The sequence below is a fragment of the Leucopleurus acutus genome, assembly GCF_964270905.1.
Source record: "Leucopleurus acutus genome assembly, chromosome: 16".
In the NCBI taxonomy this organism is placed as follows: Eukaryota; Metazoa; Chordata; class Mammalia; order Artiodactyla; family Delphinidae; genus Leucopleurus; species Leucopleurus acutus.
Genome location: NC_139158.1, coordinates 63,062,469 through 63,082,473, shown reverse-complemented (window position 1 = coordinate 63,082,473; position 20,005 = coordinate 63,062,469). Strand labels below are relative to the sequence as shown.

The 20,005-nt window shown below is 37.7% G+C and overlaps 1 long non-coding RNA gene across 1 annotated transcript in view; it reads right to left on the bottom strand.

Moving 5' to 3' along the window:
• LOC309973784 overlaps positions 1 to 20,005 on the bottom strand; it is a 97,616-nt gene that overhangs the window by 149 nt on the left and 77,462 nt on the right. The gene's annotated exons all lie outside the window — the stretch shown is intronic.

Genomic DNA, 20,005 nt, shown 5'->3' with positions numbered 1-20,005 from the left:
GAAAAAATGAGATAAATAAGCATGCTAAATACTTTCTATTTTCAAACCTTGAGCACATCTGACCATGTTGGACATGGGACACCTTTACTAGGCAATGCATCTCCAATTTTATTTCCATTTCCACCTTGAAGAACTTTATTATGGGAAGAGCTCTTGGAGACAATTTAGTACATCTCTTTTATTTTACATATTAAAAACCTCTCAGCCCAGAGCAATTAAGTGATTTACTCAGCTAGTTAGTGGAAGAATTGTGAACTATACTTGGGGGCTTTTGATTTCTTACCCAGTGCTCTTTACAACATATCAGGCTATTTCACATTTTCATCAACGCTGGCAACTCGGTTTTTTTGGGGCGAGGGGATTCAGAGACGTCCTATATGTGAGCTCTGGCTTGTCTATCAAATGACTAGGAGGATCAAGTGATTAATACAAATATAAGATATTCCTGATAAATTCATGACTCCTGACTTTTGCAATATTGGTTATTCTAGATGACTTCTTGGTCCTGCAAGACGACATTTTGTTATTTCCCAAGATATTCACTTTTTTCAAGTTTGAACACATTGTTAACATCTTCTAATTTTATATTCCAAATTTCGATTAAATTTTATCTGGAGACTCTGGGAGGGCTCACGCCAAGGAGTACTTCCCAGAACTTCTGCTGTCAGTGTCCTTGTCCCCACCGTGAGCCACAGCCACCCTCCGCCTCTGCAGGAGACCCCTCCAACACCAGCAGGAGGAGTCATTAATGAATTAATATACCAAGTGAATCTCAGATATGTGGAGTGAAAAATATCTGTACTGACGCCCTCTGGCGACCTACACGCAGAGGCGGGGCCAAATCCAAAGCTGAGCCCCGGGAGCTGTGAGAACAAAGAAGAGAAAGGGAAATCCCTCCCAGCCACATCAGAAGCAGCGGATTAAATCTCCACAATCAACTTGATGTACCCTGCATCTGTGGAATACATGAATAGACAACGAATCATCCCAAATAGAGGAGGTGGACTTTGAGAGCAAGATTTATTATTTTTTCCCCTTTTCCTCTTTTTGTGAGTGTGTATTGTGTATGCTTCTGTGTGAGATTTTGTCTGTATAGCTTTGCTTCCACCATTTGCCCTAGGGTTCTATCTGTCTGTTTTTTTTTTTTTTCTTAATAATTATTTTTTATTTTAATAACTTTATTTTATTTTACCTTATTTTATCTTCTTTCTTTCTTTCTTTCTTCTTTCCTTCCTTCCTTCCTTCCTTTCTTCCTTTCTTCCTTTCTTTCTTTCTTTCTTTCTACTTTTTCTCCCTTTTATTCTGAGCCATGTGGATGAAAGGCTCTTGGTGCTGCAGCCAGGAGTCAGTGCTGTGCCTCTGAGGTGGGAGAGCCAACTTCAGGACACTGGTCCACAAGAGACCTCCCAGTTCCACATAATATCAAATGGCGAAAATCTCCCAGAGATCTCCATATCAACACCAGCACCCAGCTTCACTCAAAGACCAGCAAGCTACAGTGCTGGACACCCTATGCCAAACAACTAGCAAGACAGGAACACAGCCCCACCCATTAGCAGAGAGGCTGCCTAAAATCATAATAAGTCCACAGACACCCCAAAACACACCACCAGACGTGGACCTGCCCACCAGAAAGACAAGATCCAGCCTCATCCACCAGAACACAGGCACTGGTCCCCTCCACCAGGAAGCCTACACAACCCACTGAACCAACCTTAGCCACTGGGGACAGACACCAAAAACAACGGGAACTACGAATCTGCAGCCTGCAAAAAGGAGAGCCCAAACACAGTAAGATAAGTAAAATGAGAAGACAGAAAAACACACAGCAGATGAAGAAGCAAGATAAAAACCCACCAGACCTAACAAATGAAGAGGAAATAGGCAGTCTACCTGAGAAAGAAATCAGAATAATGATAGTAAAGATGATACAAAATCTTGGAAATAGAATAGACAAAATGCAAGAAACATTTAACAAGGACCTAGAAGAACTAAAGATGAAACAAGCAATGATGAACAACACAATAAATGAAATTAAAAATACTCTAGATGGGATCAATAGCAGAATAACTGAGGCAGAAGAACGGATAAGTGACCTGGAAGATAAAATAGTGGAAATAACTACTGCAGAGCAGAATAAAGAAAAAAGAATGAAAAGAATTGAGGACACTCTCAGAGACCTCTGGGACAATATTAAATGCACCAACATTTGAATTATAGGGGTTCCAGAAGAAGAAGAGAAAAAGAAAGGGACTGAGAAAATATTTGAAGAGATTATAGTTGAAAACTTCCCTAATATGAGAAAGGAAATAGTTAATCAACTCCAGGAAGCACAGAGAGTCCCATACAGGATAAATCCAAGGAGAAATATGCCAAGACACATATTAATCAAATTGTCAAAAATTAAATACAAAGAAAACATATTAAAAGTAGCAAGGGAAAAACAACAAATAACACACAAGAGAATCCCCATAAGGTTAACAGCTGATCTTTCAGCAGAAACTCTGCAAGCCAGAAGGGACTGGCAGGACATATTTAAAGTGATGAAGGAGAAAAACCTGCAACCAAGATTACTCTACCCAGCAAGGATCTCATTCAGATTTGATGGAGAAATTAAAACCTTTACAGACAAGCAAAAGCTGAGAGAGTTCAGCACCACCAAACCAGCTTTACAACAAATGCTAAAGAAACTTCTCTAGGCAGGAAACACAAGAGAAAGAAAAGACCTACAATAGCAAACCCAAAACAATTTAAAAAATGGGAATAGGAACATCCATATCGATAACTACCTTAAATGTAAATGGACTAAATTCTCCCACCAAAAGACACAGATTGGCTGAATGGATACAAAAACAAGACCCATATATATGCTGTCTACAAGAGACCCACTTCAGACCTAGAGACACATACAGACTGAAAGTAAGGGGATGGAAAAAGATATTCCATGCAAATGGAAACCAAAAGAAAGCTGGAGTAGCAATTCTCATATCAGGCAAAATAGACTTTAAAATAAAGACTATTAGAAGAGACAAAGAAGGACACTATATAATGATCAAGGGATCGATCCAAGAAGAAGATATAACAATTGTAAATATTTATGCACCCAACATAGGAGCACCTCAATACATAAGGCAAACACTAACAGCCATAAAAGGGGAAATCGACAGTAACACATTCATAGTAGGGGACTTTAACACCCCAATTTCACCAAAGGACAGATCATCCAAAATGAAAATAAATAAGGAAACACAAGCTTTAAATGATACATTAAACAAGATGGACTTAATTGATATTTATAGGACATTCCACCCAAAAACAACAGAATACACATTTTTCTCAAGTGCTAAAGGAAAATTCTCCAGGATAGATCATATCTTGGGTCACAAATCAAGTCTTGGTAAATTTAAGAAAACTGAAATTGTATCAAGTATCTTTTCCGACCACAATGCTATGAGACTAGATATCAATTACAGGAAAAGATCTGTAAAAAATACAAACACATGGAGGCTAAACAATACACTATTTAATAACGAAGTGATCACTGAAGAAATCAAAGAGGAAATCAAAAACTACCTAGAAACAAATGACAATGGAGACACGATGACCCAAAACCTATGGGATGCAGCAAAAGCAGTTCTAAGAGGGAAGTTTATAGCAATACAATCCTACCTTAAGAAACAGGAAACATCTCGAATAAACAACGTAAACTTGCACCTAAAGCGATTAGAGAAAGAAGAACAAAAAAACCCAAAGTTAGCAGAAGGAAAGAAATAAAAATCAGATCAGAAATAAATGAAAAAGAAATGAAGGAAACAATAGCAAAGATCAATAAAACTAAAGGCTGGTTCTTTGAGAAAATAAACAAAATTGATAAACCATTAGCCAGACTCATCAAGAAAAAAATGGGGAAGACTCAAATCAATAGAATTAGAAATGAAAACGAAGAAGTAACAACTGACACTGCAGAAATACAAAAGATCATGAGAGATTACTACAAGCAACTCTATGCCAATAAAATGGACAACCTGGAAGAAATGGACAAATTCTTAGAAATACACAACCTGCCAAGACTGAATCTGGAAGAAATAGAAAATATGAACAGACCAATCACAAGCACTGAAATTGAAACTGTGATTAAAAATCTTCCAACAAACAAAAGCCCAGGACCAGATGGCTTCACAGGCGAATTCTATCAAACATTTAGAGAAGAGCTAACACCTATCCTTCTCAAACTCTTCCAGAATATAGCAGAGGGAGGAACACTCCCAAACTCATTCTACGAGGCCACCATCACCTTGATACCAAAACCAGACAAGTATGTCACAAAGAAAGAAAACTACAGGCCAATATCACTGATGAACATAGATGCAAAAATCCCCAACAAAATACTAGCAAACAGAATCCAACAGCACATTAAAAGGATCATACACCACGAACAAGTGGGGTTTATTCCAGGAATGCAACGATTCTTCAATATATGCAAATCAATCAACATGATACACCATATTAACAAATTGAAGGAGAAAAACAATATAATAATCTCAATAGATGCAGATAAAGCTTTTGACAAAATTCAACGCCCATTCATGATAAAAAACCCTGCAGAAAGTAGGCATAGAGGGAACTTTTCTCAACGTAATAAAGGCCATATATGACAAACCCACAGCCAACATCGTCCTCAATGGTGAAAAACTGAAAGCATTTTCACTAAGATCAAGAACAAGACAAGGTTGCCCACTCTCACCACTCTTATTCAACACAGTTTTGCAAGTTTTAGCCACAGCAAGCAGAGAAGAAAAGGAAATAAAAGGAATCCAAATCAGAAAAGAAGAAGTAAAGCTGTCACTGTTTGCAGATGACATGATACTATACATAGAGAATCCTAAAGATGTTACCAGAAAACTACTAGAGCTAATCAATGAATTCGGTAAAGTAGCAGGATACAAAATTAATGCACAGAAATCTCTGGCATTCCTATACACTAATGATGAAAAATCTGAAAGTGAAATCAAGAAAACACTCCCATTTACCACTGCAACAAAAAGAATAAAATATCTAGGAATAAACCTACGTAAGGAGACAAAAGACCTGTATGCAGAAAATTATAAGACACTGATGAAAGAAATTAAAGATGATACAAATAGATGGAGAGATATACCATGTTCTTGGATTGGAAGAATGAACATTGTGAAAATGACTCTACTACCCAAAGCAATCTACAGATTCAATGCAATCCCTATCAAACTACCACTTGCATTTTTCACAGAACTAGAACAAAAAATTTCACAATTTGTATGGAAATACAAAAGATCCCGAATAGCCAAAGCAATCCTGAGAACGAGAAACGGAGCTGGAGGAATCAGGTTCCCGGACTTCAGACTATAATACAAAGCTACAGTAATCAAGACAGTATGGTACTGGCACAAAAACAGAAAGATAGATCAATGGAACAGGATAGAAAGCCCAGAGATAAACCCACACACATATAGTCACCTTATCTTTGATAAAGGAGGCAGGAATGTACAGTGGAGAAAGAACAGCCTCTTCAATAAGTGGTGCTGGGAAAACTGGACAGCTACATGTAAAAGTATGAGATTAGATCACTCCTTAACACCATACACAAAAATAAGCTCAAAGTGGATTAAAGACCTAAATGTAAGGCCAGAAACAATCAAACTCTTAGAGGAAAACATAGGTAGAACACTCTGTGACATAAATCACAGCAAGATCCTTTTTGACCCACCTCCTAGAGAAATGGAAATAAAAACAAAAATAAACAAATGGGACCTAATGAAACTTCAAAGCTTTTGCACAGCAAAGGAAACCATAAACAAGACCAAAATACAACCCTCAGAATGGGAGAAAATATTTGCAAATGAAGCAACTGACAAAGGATTGATCTCCAAAATTTATAAGCAGCTCATGCAGCTCAATAACAAAAAAACAAACAACCCAATCCAAAAATGGGCAGAAGACCTAAATAGACATTTCTCCAAAGAATATATACAGACTGCCAACAAACACATGATAGAATGCTCAACATCATTAATCATTAGAGAAATGCAAATCAAAACTACAATGAGATATCATCTCACACCAGTCAGAATAGCCATCCTCAAAAAATCTAGAAACAATAAATGCTGGAGAGGGTGTGGAGAAAAGGGAACACTCTTGCACTGCTGGTGGGGATGTGAATTGGTACAGCCACTATGGAGAACAGTATGGAGGTTCCTTAAAAAACTACAAATAGAACTACCATATGACCCAGCAATCCCACTACTGGGCATATACCCTGAGAAAACCATAATTCAAAAAGAGTCATGTACCAAAATGTTCGTTGCAGCTCTATTTACAATAACCCAGAGATGGAAACAACCTAAGTGTCCATCATCGGATGAATGGATAAAGACGATGTGGCACATATATACAATGGAATATTACTCAGCCATAAAAAGAAATGAAGTTGAGCTATTGGTAATGAGGTGGATAGACCTAGAGTTTGTCATACAGAGTGAAGTAAGTCAGACAGAGAAAGACAAATACCATATGCTAACACATATATATGGAATTTAAGAAAAAAAAATGTCATGAAGAACCTAGGGGTAAGACAGGAATAAAGACACAGACCCACTAGAGAATGGACTTGAGGATATGGGGAGGGCGAAGGGTAAGCTGTGACAAAGCGAGAGAGTGGCATGGACATATATACACTACCAAACGTAAAATAGATAGCTAGTGGGAAGCAGCCACAGGTGTGTAGCACAGGGATATCAGCTCGGTGCTTTGTGACCACCTAGAGGGGTGGGATAGGGAGGGTGGGAGGGAGGGAGACGCAAGAGGGAAGAGATATGGGAAAATATGTATATGTATAACTGATTCACTTTGTTGTAAAGCAGAAACTAACACACCATTGTAAAGCAATTATACTCCAATAAAGATGTAAAAAAAAAATTTTATCTGAATTTATCAGTGTATCATAAAATTAATTAAACTTTAACAGTTTAGGGCTTCCCTGGTGGCACAGTGGTTGAGAGTCCGCCTGCTGATGCAGGGGACACGGGTTTGTGCCCCATCCCGTGATGATTCCACATGCCGCAGAGTGGCTAGGCCCGTGAGCCATGGCTGCTGAGCCTGCGCGTCCGGAGCCTGTGCTCCGCAACTGGAGAGGCCACAACAGTGAGAGGCCCGCATACCGCAAAAAACCCCCCAAAAAACCAACAACAACAAAAACCTTTAACAGTTTTAAACCATGTTTTTTTCCCTTAATAATTTTTCCCAGTGGATGTACCAGATTATTCCAAGAAATTCTTGAATACTTCTTTAGGCAAATTGGATGGAAACACATGTTCCTCAATTTTGTTTTCTGTATTTACTGAAGAATTATCTTCTCATTTTTTCTACCCTTAGAGGACAATTTACTCATTCATTCAACAAATATTTATTAAGTACCTGCTATGTGCCAGACTCCTTGCTAGGCAATGGGAATACAGTATTGAACAATGAAAACAATGGAAGTGGAGGGAGATGAAGAACAAACAACTGAAAAATGAAAAACAGAATCATAGCAAAAAATGAGAGTGCTAAAAAGAAAATGATTAGGATAATACCAAAGAGTAACTGGAAGGGGCTTACATTAGACAGAGTGGTCAGGAAAGGGTTCTCTAAGGGGGTGATGTTGAGATAAGACTTGAAGAATGAGAATGAACCAGTTATGCAAAGAGCTGGGAAAAGAGTGTTCTAAACAGAGGAAACCGCAAGTACTAAGATCCTGAGGCAGGAAGGGCTTGACATGTTTGAAGAGCAGGAGGGAGACCAACCTGGCTAGAGCATAGTGAACAAGAAGGAGAGAATGGGAGATGAGGCTGCAAAGACAGGTAGAGACTAGATCATTCAGGGCCTTGTCAGCCACAGTAAAGAGTTTGGATCTTAGCAACAGGAAGCAAAAAGTTTTAAACAGGGTAGTGACATAATCTATTTTTTTCCTTTTTATAAAAGTGGAGATATGATTAACATACAATGAAATATACAATAATCATACAATACACAATATACACATGCAATCTGCATGTGTAAAGTGTGGTTTTGAAAACTGCATATGCCAGTATAACTCACACCTTATCAGATACAGAACATTTCAATCAGCCTAGAATGATTCCTCAAGCCCCTCCCCAATCATTCCCCACCCTCCTTCATAATAACTGTTAGATTTCTTTCACACAGATTAGCTGCACCTATTCTAGAACTTTATATAATTGGAATCATACAATATGTACTCTTCTGTGTCTGGCTTCTGTCATTTAGCATAATGTTTTTGAGGTTCATTCACAGTTTGTATCAGAAACTTCTTCCTTTTTAATTCTGAGTAGAATTCCATTTAATGGATATACCACAGTTTGTTTCTCCATTCACCTGTTGATGAACATTTGAGTTGTCCACTATAAATAAAGCTGCTATGAATATCCTTGTACAAGTCTTTTTATATACATATGGCTTCATTTCTCTTGGGTAAATAACTAGAAGTAGAATTGCAGGTGTGTAGGGTTAGGTGTGTGTTTAATTTAATGAGAAACTGACAGACGTTACCAAAGTGGTTAAATCATTTTTACACTCCCATCAGCAATGTGTGAGAGTTCTGTTTGCTGCACATCCATCCTCACCAACATTTGGCAGTGACAGTTTTTCTTTTGTTGTTGTTGTTATTCTAGTGGGTGTAAAGTGGTATCTCATTGTGGTTTAATCTGTGTGTGTGTGTGTGTGTTTAACATCTTTATTGGGGTATAATTGCTTTACAATGGTGTGTTAGTTTCTGCTTTATAACAAAGTGAATCAGTTATACATATACATATGTTCCCATATCTCTTGCATCTCCCTCCCTCCCACCCTCCCTATCCCACCCCTCCAGGCAGTCACAAAGCACCGAGGTGATCTCCCTGTGCTATGCGGCTACTTCCCACTAGCTATCTAACTTACGTTTGGTAGTGTATATATGTCCATGCCTCTCTCTTGCTTTGTCACAGCTCACCCTTCCCCATCTCCATATCCTCAAGTCCATTCTCTGGTAGGTCTGTGCCTTTATTCCTGTCTTACCCCTAGGTTCTTCATGACATTTTTTTTCTTAAATTCCATATATATGTGTTAGCATACGGTATTTGTCTTTCTCTTTCTGACTTACTTCACTCTGTATGACAGACTCTAGGTCTATCCATCTCATTACAAATAGCTCAATTTCGTTTCTTTTTATGGCTGAGTAATATTCCATTGTATATATGTGCCACATCTTCTTTATCCATTCATCCAATGATGGACACTTAGGTTGTTTCCATCTCCGGGCTATTGTAAATAGAGCTGCAATGAACATTTTGGTACAAGACTCTTTTTGAATTATGGTTTTCTCAGGGTATATGCCCAGTAGTGGGATTGCTGGGTCATATGGTAGTTCTATTTGTAGTTTTTTAAGGAACCTCCATACTGTTCTCCATAGTGGCTGTACCAATTCACATCCCCACCAGCAGTGCAAGAGTGTTCCCTTTTCTCCACACCCTCTCCAGCATTTATTGTTTCTAGATTTTTTGATGATGGCCATTCTGACTGGTGTGAGATATCAATCTCACTGTAGTTTTGATTGGCATTTCTCTAATGATTAATGATGTTGAGCATTCTTTCATATGTTTGTTGGCAGTCTGTATATCCTGTGTGTGCTTTTTTTAATGAAATGTTTCCCATTAGAGTGGATTCTTTTTTTTTTTTTCAATTTATTTATTTTGCTTGCACCTGGTCTTGGTTGCAGAAGGTGGGCTCCTTAGTTGTGCTCGAGATCTCTTTTGTTGTGGCATGAATGTGGGATCTAGTTCCCTGACCAGGGATTGAACCTGGGCCCCCTGAATTGGGAGCATGGAGTCTTAACCACTGTGACACCAGGGAAGTCCCTAATTTGTGTTTTCTTGATGCATAATGCTGTTAAGGATTTTTTCACATGTTAATTGTCCACCTGTACATTTTCCTTTATGAAGTGCCTGTCTCAGTTTTTATCCCTTTTTCAATTGGGCTTGTTTGTCTTTTTATTATTGAGTAGGAGTTATTTATATACAAATCCTTTGTCCTGTATGTGTATTGTGAATATTTCCTAGGCTAAGTTTTGCCTATTCATTTTCTTATCAGTGTCTTTTGAAGAAAAAAATTTTAAAAATTTGAGGTAGGAATAATTTTAAATTTATGAAAAAATTGGGAAAAATAAAAATAGTTCAGTAATTGCCTATATTTCCTTTACCTATGTTTACCTGTTAACATTTTTATCCATTTGCTTTATCATTTTCACTGTCTGTGTCTCTCTACACACTCACACAACACATCTTGCCACACACACACACATAAACACAGTTTTTTTCTGAAGAGTCTGAGAATAAGTTGGAAGCATCATGGTCCTTTACCTCCAAATACTTCAGAGTATATTTCCTAAGAATAAGGATATCCTATGACTTAACCACCCGATGTTGATCAACTTCAGCAAATTTAGCATTGATATGAAACTTTAGTCAATTGTCCATACTCCAATTTTTTTTTTTGATTTATTTTTGGCTGCGTTGGGTCTTTGTTGCTGCCCATGGGCTTTCTCAAGTTGCCGCGAGCGGGGGCTACTCTTCGCTGCAGTGCACAGGCTTCTCGTTGCAGGGGCATCTCTGGTGGCGGAGCAGGGGCTCTAGGCACGCAGACTTCAGTAGTTACGACATGCAGGCTCAGTAGTTCTGGCTTGCAGGCTCTAGAGTGCAGGCCCAGTAGTTGTGGCACACGGGCTTAGTTGCTCTGCAGCATGTGGGATCTTCCAGGACCAGGGATCGAACCCGTGTCCCCTGCATTGGCAGGTGGATTCTTAACCACTGTGCCACCAGGGAAGTCCCCATACTCTAATTTTGTTAATTGACCCAATAACGTCAATTATGGAATTTCCCCCACCTCTCACACAAGATCCAGTCTAAAGTCAGGCACTGCATTTTGTTGTCAAGTCTCTTTAGTCTCCTTTAATCTTGAACATTTTCACAGCCTTTCTTTGTCTTTTATGACATTGACATTTTAAAAAATAGAACATTCCAAAAAAACAGAAACAGTTTTCGTTTGTCTGATGTTTCCTTATAATTAGATTCAGGTTATGCATTTCTGATCAGAATACTACATAAAAGCTCTGTTCTCCTCAGAGTTTAATATCCATTAAGGTATACAATATCCATCTACCCCTTATTTGTGATGTTGTGATCACCTGGTCAAGTTGTTTGATTTCTCTACTGTAGAGTTACTAATTTTTCCCTGATAACCAATAAACCATCTATGGGGACACACTTTAAGATCATGCAAATATCCTGCATCTCATAAAAATTTGCTCCTAGATTTAATATTCATTGATATTCTTGCCTGAGCTGATCTTTGTTATGATGGCTGCAAAATATGACTTCACAACCTCAGTATTGCCTCTGTATTTAGCAGTAAGCACTAGATGTTCTATTGTAAGCAACAGTATGTATGTATGTATAAATGTATGTATGTATCTATTTGCTATAAGTTGGGATTCATAGATTTCTATTTTTAATTGTGTATAATTTATTACTGTCTTTAATTATTTTGGTGCTAAAATTTCAAGATATTGTCATTATGAACTCCTTCAAGCTGGCTCTTTTGCCCTCAAGACACGTGCCCATTCTTATTTTGAGTAATTCCTTACTTTATAGCATAACAAGATGTTCCAGGCTCATCTTGTACCTCCTGTGCCCCAGGTCTGGAATCAACCATTTGCCCAAGGAGTCCTGGTTATACAAAAAAAAATTTTTTAAGTGAACATACAGTAAAATTGACTTTTTTTGTGTGTACAGTTCATTTTAACACATGTATAGATTCATGAACAGAATACAGAACAGTTCCATAACCCCAGAAAGTTCCCTCATGCTGTTCCTTTGTAGTCCTACTCCCCACCCTGCCCTCATCACTAACTAACCCCTGGCAACCACTCTTTTCTTCTCTATCACTATAGTTTTTTGTCTTTTTGAAAATGTGATAAAAATGGAATAGTACAGTATGTAAGCTGCAACATCTGGGACAGGAGATTCCTTTCTGGCTTTTGACTATGAAGGCAATGTCTTTAATAGTTATAGAAATAGAGGGTATCTATTTCATCTTGAGTGACTTTTGTGATTTTCAAGGAATTAGTCCGTTTCATCTAAGTTTTTGAATGTATGTGCATAGTTGTTCACAGTCTTCCCTTATTATCTTTTTTTTTAATTTTTATTTTTATTTTGGCTGTGTTGGGTCTTCATTGCTACTCACAGGCTTTCTCTAGATGTGGCAAGTGGGGGCTACTCTTCATTGCTGTGTATGGACTTCTCATTGTGGTGGTTTCTCTTGTTGCAGAGCATGGGCTGTAGACGCATGGGCTTCACTAGTTGTGGCTCACAGGCTCTAGAGCACAGGCTCAGTACTTGTGGTGCATGGGCCTAGTTGCTCTGCAGTATGTGGGATCTTCCTGGACCAGGGAACGAACCTGTGTCCCCTGCATTGGCAGGCAGATTCTTAACCACTGTGCCACCAGGGAAGTCCCTCTTATTATCCTTTTTTTTTTTTTTTTTTGTGGTTCACGGGCCTCTCACTGTTGTGGCCTCTCCTGTTGCGGAGCACAGGCTCCGGATGCGCGGGCTCAGCGGCCATGGCTCACGGGCCCAGCCGCTCCGTGGTATGTGGGATCTTCCCAGACCAGGGCACGAACCCGTGTCCCCTGCATCGGCAGGCAGACTCTTAACCACTGCACCACCAGGGAAGCCCCTCTCTCTCTTATTAAGAGTGTATAATCACTTTCATTACTGCTAATGGTAATTTGTATCTTTTGTCTTTGTCGGTCTTGCTAGAAGTATATCAATTTTACTCATCTTTTCAAAGAAGTGCTTTCTTTTCCTTCTTTTTTTTTTTTTCTGTTTTCAGTTTCATTAATTCCTCTCTTACCTTTATTATTTCCTTCCTCTACTTGCCTTGGATTTAGTTTGTTCATCTCTGATTTCTTAAAGTGAAAGCTTAGTTTATTCATTTGAGATTTTTCTCCTTTTCTAATATAAGCATTTGGTGCTAAATTTCCCTCTAAGCATTGCACTCTAAAATTTTTGATTTGTTGTATTATTTTTGTTCAGTAAAAATTTTTTATAATTTCACCTGAGACTCTTTGATTTTTTTTGCTGTTGTTTTTATTAATTTTTATACTTTGACTTTTTGATTATTTAGAAACATGTTGTTTACTATCCAAATATTCGGAGATTTTCCTGTTATCTTTCTGGTTTTGATTTCTAGTCTAATTCCATTATGGTCCAAAAACATACTTTGCATGATTTAAACTCTTTTAAATTTGTTAAGGTTAATTTTATAGCCCAGCATATGGCCTATCTTGATTATACTTTCCATGTATACCTGATTAATTTTTCCATGTACACTTGAAAAAAATATTTATTTTGCTGTTGTTAGATGGAGTAGTCTATAAATGTCAGTTAGATCCATTTGGTTGAGTTCTTCTATATGCTTACTAATTTTTGTCTAGTAGTTCTATCAATTACTGAGAAAGGAGTGCTGATACTTCAACTATAATTGTGGAGTCCCCCATTTTTCCTTTCAATTCTATCAGTTTTGCTTCATGTATTTTGAAACTCTTCTGTTAGATATATACACATTTAGGATTATTATATATTCTTGGTGAATTTACCCTTTATCATTATGTACTGACCCTCTTAATCCCTGGTAATTTTCTTTGTCCTGAGACTTTGTAGTTCTTAGTTATTATTTCTTCAAATAATAATTTGTCTCACTCCCTCTTGCAAGAGCACTGAATCACAACTTACTGCTGAACAATCATCGACAGGAATGCACTGGAACTCACCGAAAAAGATATCCCACATCCAAAGACAAAGGAGAAGCTGCAATGAGATGGTAGGAGGGGCACAATCACAATAAAATCAAATTCCATAACCACTGGATGGATGACTCACAAACTGGAGAACAATTATACCACAGAAGTCCACCCACTGGAGTGAAGGTTCTGAGCCCCACATCAGGCTTCCCAACCTGGGGGTCCGACAACGGGAGGAGGAATTCCCAGAGTTGACTTTGAAGGCTAGCGGGATTTGATTGCAGGACTTCAACAGGACTCGGGGAAACATGGACTCCACTCTTGGAGGGAACACACAAAGTAGCATGTGCATCAGGACCCAGGGGAAGGAGCAGTGACCCCATAGAAGACTGAACCAGACCTACCTGATAGGGTTGCAGGGTCTCCTGTAGAGGCAGGGGGTGGCTGTGGTCCACTGTGGGGACAAGGACACAGGCAGCAGAAGTTCTGGGAAGTACTCTTTGGCGTTAATCCTCCCAGAGTCCACCATTAGCCCCACCAAAGAGCCAGGTAGGCTCCTGTGCTGGGTCACCTCAGGCCAAACAACCAATAGGGAGGGAACCCAGCCCCACCCATCAGCAGACAAGCAGATTAAAGTTTTACTGAGCTCTGCCCACCAGAGCAACACCCAGCTCTACCCACCACCAGTACCCCCCATCAGGAAGCTTGCACAAGCCTCTTAGATAGCCTCATCCACCAGAAGGCAGACAGCAGAAGCAAGAAGAAATATAATTATGCAGCCTGTTGAACAAAAACCACATTCACAGAAAGATAGACAAAATGAAAAGGCGAGGACTATGTACCAGATGAAGGAACAAGATAAAACCCCAGAAAAACAATGAAATGAATTACAGATAGGCAACCTTCCAGAAAAAGAGTTCAGAATAATGATAGTGAAGATGATCCAGGCCATTGGAAAAAGAATGGAGGCAAAGATCAATAAGATGCAAGAAATGTTTAAAAAAGACCTAGAAGAATTAAAGAACAAACAAACAGAGATGAACAATACAAAAACTGAAATGAAAAATGCACTAGAAGGAATCAATAGCAGAACACCTGAGGCAGAAGAACGGATACGTTACCTGGAAGACAGAAGGGTGGAGTTCACTGCTGTGGAAAAGAATAAAGAAAAAAGAATGAAAAGAAATAAAGACAACCAACAAGACCTCTGAGACATTAAACACACCAACATTCACATTATAGGTCTCTCAGAAGGAGAAGAGAGAGAGAAAGGACCCAAGAGAATATTTGAAGAGACTATAGGCAAAAACTTCCCTAACATGGGAAAGGAAATACCTACCCAAGTCCAGAGAGCTCAGAGAGTCCCATGTAGGATAAACCCAAGGAGAAACAAGGCGAGACACACAGTAATCAAATTGACAAAAATTATTAAAAGCAACAAGGGAAAAATGACAAATAGCATACAAGGGAACTCCCATAAGGTTAACAGCTGATTTCTCAGTAGAAACTCTATAAGCCAGAAGGGAGTGGCACCATATACTGAAAGTGATGAAAGGGAAGAACATACAACCAAGATTATTATACCTGGCAAGGATCTCATTCAGATTCGATAGAGAAATCAAAAGCTTTACAGACAAGCAAAAGCTAAGAGAATTCAGCACCACCAAACCAGCTCTACAATAAATGCTAAAGGAACTTCTCTAAGTGGGAAACACAACAAAAGAAAAGGACCTACAAAAACAAACCCATAACAATTAAGAAAATGGGAATAGGAACATACATATTGATAATTACTTTAAACGTGAATGGATTAAATGGTCCAACCAAAAGACACAGGGTCACTGAATGGATACAAAAACAAGACCCATATATATGCTGTCTACAAGAGACCCACTTCAGACCTAAGGACACATACAGACTGAAAGTGAGGGGATGGAAAAAGATATTCCATGCAAATGGAAATCAAAAGAAAGCTGGAGTAGCAATACTCAGATAAAATAGACTTTAAAATAAAGAATGTTACAAGAGACAAGGAAGGACACTACATAATGATCAAGGGATAAATCCAAGAAGAAGATATAACAATTATAAATATATATGTACCCAACATAGGAGCACCCCAATACATAAGGCAACTGCTAACAACTATAAAAGAGGAAATTGACAGTAACGCAATAATAGTGGGGGATTTTAACACCTCACTTACACCGATGGACAGATCATCCAAACAGAAAATTAATAAGGAAACACAAGCTTTAAATGATACAATAGACCAGATAGATTTAATTGATATTTATAGGACATTCCATCCGAAAACAGTAGATTACACTTTCTTCTGAAGTGCACACGGAACATTCTCCAGGATAGGTCACATCTTGGGTCAGAAATAAAGCCTCAGAAAATTTAAGAAAATTGAAATCATATCAAGCACCTTTTCAGACCACAATGCTATGAAATTAGAAGTCAATTACAGGGGAAAAAAACATGAAAAACACAAATACATGGAGGCTAAACAATACATTACTAAATAACCAGGAGATCACTGAAGAAATAAAAGAGGAAATCAAAACATACCTAGAGACAAATGACAATGAAAACATGACAATCCAAAACCTATGGGATGCAGCAAAAGCAGTTCTAAGAGGGAAGTTTATAGCAATTCAATCTCACCTCAAGAAACAAGAAAAATCTCAAATAAACAGTCTAACCTTACACCAAAAGGAACTAGAGAAAGAAGAACAAACAAAACCCAAAGTTAGTAGAAGAAAAGAAATCATAAAGATCAGAGCAGTAATAATTGAAATAAAAACAAAGAAAACAATAAAAAAGATCAATAAAACTAAAAGCTGATTCTTTGAGAAGATAAACAAAATTGATAAACCATTAGCCAGACTTATCAAGAAAATGAGGGAGAAGACTCAAATCAATAAAATTAGAAATGAAAAATGAGAAGTTCCAATGGACACTGCAGAAATACAAAGCATCATAAGAGACTACTACAAGCAACTCTATGCCAATAAAAGGGACAACCTGGAAGAAATGGAAAAATTCATAGGAAGGTGTAACGTTCCAAGACTGAACCAGGAAGAAATAGAAAATATGAACAGAACAATCACAAGTACTGAAATTGAAACTGTAATAAAAAATCTTCCAACAAACAGAAGTCCAGGACCAGATGGCTTCACAGTTGTATTCTACCAAACATTTAGAGACGAGTGAACACCATCCTTCTCAACTCTTCCAAAAAATTGCAGAGGAACGAACACTCCCAAACTCATTCTACGAGGCCACCATCAGCCTGATACCAAAACCAGACAAAGATACTACAAAAAAAGAAAATTATAGGCCAATATCACTGATAAATATAGTTGCAAAAAGCCTCAACAAAATACTAGCAAACAGAATCCAACAATACATTAAAAGGATCATACACTATGATCAAGTGGGATTTATCCCAGGGATGCAAGATTCTTCAATATATGCAAATCAATCAATGTGATACACCATATTAACAAATTGAAGAATAAAAACCATATGATCATCTCAATAGATGCAGAAAAAGTTTATGACAAAATTCAGCATCCATTTATGATAAAAACTCTCCAGAAGTGGGCATAGAGGGAACCTACCTCAACATAATAAAGGCCATATATGACAAACCCACAGCAAACATCATTCTCAATGGTGAAAAACTGAAAGCATTTCCTCTAAGATCAGGAACAAGACAAGGATGTCCACTCTCACCACTATTTTTTTTTTCTCACCACTATTATTCAACATAGTTTTGGAAGTCCTCGCCATGGCAGTCAGAGGAGAAAAAGAAATAAAAGGAATACAAATTTGAAAAGAAGAAGTAACACGTCACTGTTTGCAGATGACATGATACTATACATAGACAATCCTAAAGATGCTACCAGAAAACTACTAGAGCTAATCAATGAATCTGGTAAAGTTGCAGGATACAAAATTAATGCACAGAAATCCCTTTCATTCCTATACACTAATGATGAAAAATCTGAGAGAAAAATTAAGGAAACAATCCCATTCACCACTGCAACAAAAAGAATAAAAGACCTGGGAATAAACCTACCTCAGGAAGTAAAAAACCTGTACTGAGAAAACTATATGACACTGATGAAAGAAATCAAAGATGATACAAACAGATGGAGAGATATACCATGTTCTTGGATTGGAAGAATCAATATTTGAAAATGACTATACTACCCAAAGCAATCTACAGATTCAATGCAATCCCTATCAAATTACCAGTGGCATTTTTTTACAGATCTAGAACAAAAAAATCTTAAAATTTGTATGGAGACACAAAAGACCCCGACTAGCCAAAGCAATCTTGAGGGAAAAAAACAAAGCTGGAGGAATCAGACTCCCTGACTTCAGACTATACTACAAGGCTACAATAATCAAGACAATATGGTACTGGCACAAAAACAGAAATACAGATCAATGGAACAGGATAGAAAGACCAGAGATAAACCCACACATCTATGTTCAACTAATCTATGACACAGGAGGCAAGGATATACGATGGAGAAAAGACAGTCTCTTGAATAAGTGGTGCTGGGAAAACTGGACAGCTACATGTAAAAGAATGAAATTGGAACACTCCCTAACATCATACACAAAATAAACTCAAAATGGATTAAAGACCTAAATGTAAGACCAGACACTATAAAACTCTTAGAGGAAAACATAGGGAGAACACTCTTTGACATAAATCACAGCAAGATCCTTTTGACCCACCTCCTAGAGTAATGGAAATAAAAACAAAAATAAACAAATGGGACCTAATGAAACTTAAATGCTTTTGCACAACAAAGGAAACTATAAACAAGATAAAAAGACAATCCTCAGAATGGGAGAAAGTATTTGCAAATGAAGCAATGGACAAAGGATTAATCTCCAAAATATATAAACAGCTCATGCAGCTCAATATCAAATAACCAAACAACCCAATCAAGAAATGGGCAGAAGCCCTAAATAGACATTTCTCCAAAGAAGACATACAGATGGCCAAGAGGCACATGGAAACTTTTCAACATCACTACTTATTAGAGAAATGCAAATCAAAACTACAATGAGGTATTTTCTCACACTGGTTAGAATGGGCATCATCAGAAAATCTACAAACAACAAATGCTGGAGAGGGTGTGGAGAAATGGGAACACTCTTGCACTGTTGGTGGGATTGTAAATTGATACAGCCACTATGGAAAACAGTATGGAGGTTCCCTTAAAAAACTAAAAATAGAATTACCATATGACCCAGCAATCCCACTACTGTGCACATACCCAGAGAAACCCATAATTCAAAAAGACACATGCACCCCAATGTTCATTGCAGCACTATTTACAAAAGCCAGGACATGGAAACAACCTAAATGCCCATCGACAGAGGAGTGGATAAAGAAGATGTGGTACATATATACAATGGAATATTACTCAGCCATAAAAAGGAATGAAATTGGGTCATTTGTTGAGATATGGATGGACCTAGAGACTGTCATACAGAGTGAAGTAAGTCAGAAAGAGAAAAACAAATATCGTATATTAACACATATATGTGGAATCTAGAAAAATGGTACAGAAGAACCAGTTTGCAAGGCAGAAATAGAGACACAGATGTAGAAAACAAATGTATGGACACCAAGGGGGTAAGTCAGTGGGGGGGGGGGTGGGATAAATTGGAATATTGGGATTGATATGTATACACTGATGTGTATAAAATGGATAACTAATAAGAACCTGCTGTATAAAAAAATAAATTAAATAAAATTCAAAAAAAATAATTTGTCTGATATTTATATAAGCCACTGGGCTTTCTTTTGAGTAGTGTTTGTCTGTTATATCTTTTTTCTATCCTTTTACTTTTAATCATTATATTTGAAATGAGCTTTTTTTGTAGACAGCATATAGCTGGGCCATTTAAAAAATCCATTCTGAGAAGCTCTGTTTTAATCGATACATTTGAACTTTATACATTTAATGTAATAATGAATATGTTCGGACTTAGATCTACCATTTAATATTTGTTTACTACTTGTTTCCCCTCTTTTTGTCCCTCTCTTTCCCCTTCCCTGCCTTCTTTTGGGTAATTTGAATTTTTTTCTAGTATCCATTT